We start from the raw sequence: 1,867 nt of genomic DNA on the forward strand, positions 1-1,867 counted from the left end.
TGTGAGACTCATACTCCTTCCTCATTAAACATCACTCATAGACCTATTCTTGCTGTGTGCTGCCTATAAGTAAATTAAAGATATTCAAAGTACCTAATGTTAGGAGTTTATTGTTAGATCTCAGTATATCTGTTCTGTATTCTCTAACCTTTGCCTTTTTGCCTACTTGTCTTTCACTACAAAATTCTCAAGAAGCAAATTCCTATTCCTGAATAATAAGCATCAAACAGACATGAACCAGTACTAAATAATGGATTGCAGCAGTAGGAAAAAAATAATAATATTCATTCTTGTACTGAGTCAGTGGAGGCTTATGGTAATGCCTGAATTCATCTAATCTTTTCTTATAACAAAGTCCATGGATTTTTGGCTTTACAATACATAGTGCTAATATTAGTGTTGTGTTGTACAAACAAACTTTTAACCATAAAAACAAAAAAATAGTTTACCCAGTTGTCTGGGTAAACTATGACTTCTATGGCATCAATTTTCTATTCTTATTTCATCTTCCAGGTTTGGGGTAAAATACCCCAGAGAACAGGCCTGACTTTTGAAGATAGACATAAAGAAGGCAGTGAGGACCTCAGACTTTTCCTTATCCTCAGTGGTCACATTCCTCACCATATCTACTAAAGGATGGAGATTCTCCTTAGCCCTCCTCTTACTGTTAATATATGTGTAAAAAAGTTTTTTTTTGTTGTCTTTCACCCCAGTGTCCAAGTTTTATTCAAGCTGGACTTTTGCCTTTCTAATTTTCTCCCTGCACATCCTAACAACTTCTCTGTATTCTTGCATTGCCTGTCCCTTCTTTCACAGGAGGTAGATTCTTTTTTGTTTCCTAGAGCCCCAGGAAAAACTCCGTTTTCATCCATTCTGGTCTTCCTCTCCAGCTCTTGTAGCACAGAGGGATAGCCTGCTCCTGATTACTTAAGACTTCCTTCTTGAGAAGTGAATGGCCTTCCTGTACGCCTTTGCCCTTCAAGACTGAATCCCAAGGGATTCTCCCTACCAGTATCCTGAACAGTTCAAAGTCCACCCTCAGGATGTCCAAGGCGGCCCATTCCCTACATCACCAAAAATTGAGAACTCTACCATTTCATAGTCACTCTGTCCAAGTCAGCTCCCAACCATTTTATGCATGACTATTAACTGGGAATAGAAGCAAACATAGTACATTGTCAGTGTAGTTGTGGCCGAGTGGTTAAGGCGATGGACTAGAAATCCATTAGGGTTTCCCTGCGCAGGTTTGAATCCTGCCAACTACGACCCAAGCTGTCCTTTTTCTTCCATGGGTCCCAGGTCAGATATATTACTTGGGAGCTCCCTGGTTTGTTAAGGCTGCAGTCACAGGGAGAAGCCTGAGGGCTATCATAAAGGAACCTCAGGGCACTGGGGTAGTTTTCCTCAGCCCCTTCAGTAACACTAAAAACTGCTGAGAGGAACATGAAAACACAACCAATTGTAAGATGGGTAAGAGGCTGGTGCCCTTGAAGGAATTTTGGTGTTTTTTTTATTTATTGTGGGGCAGTTTATGCAGTACCAGGCCAACAGATGTGATCTACCTGCCTCAAAAGGGGAAAAGGATTTTAGCATAGGAATGATCAGGGTTCACTGAGAGAACTTCAAACTAGGTTTCAAGAAGAAAGGGGTAAAACAGCAAGTAGACTCTGATCTAACTGATGTGTCATGGAAGTGCCACTGCTACTTCTTTGAACCTGGTAATCTATGAATAAAGATGTGGTACTTCAGTATAACTTTCCTAAAACTGTTCTTTAAAGTAACTGATGGTCTGTAAGTGACAATAATTATATCATCTCATGTGATTGTACACCTCACATTCAATTCATGAAAGGTTAATTAATAGAAG

At 39.9% G+C, this 1,867-nt stretch overlaps 1 non-coding gene across 1 annotated transcript; it reads left to right on the forward strand.

Annotated features, from left to right (window-relative positions):
- Positions 1-1,183: 1,183 nt before the first annotated feature.
- Positions 1,184-1,265, forward strand: TRNAS-AGA (transfer RNA serine (anticodon AGA)). The gene has a single exon. It is a non-coding gene; the product is annotated as a tRNA-Ser (tRNA).
- Positions 1,266-1,867: the final 602 nt, after the last annotated feature.

The sequence above is a fragment of the Excalfactoria chinensis genome, chromosome 3, assembly GCF_039878825.1.
Source record: "Excalfactoria chinensis isolate bCotChi1 chromosome 3, bCotChi1.hap2, whole genome shotgun sequence".
Classification (NCBI taxonomy): Eukaryota; Metazoa; Chordata; class Aves; order Galliformes; family Phasianidae; genus Excalfactoria; species Excalfactoria chinensis.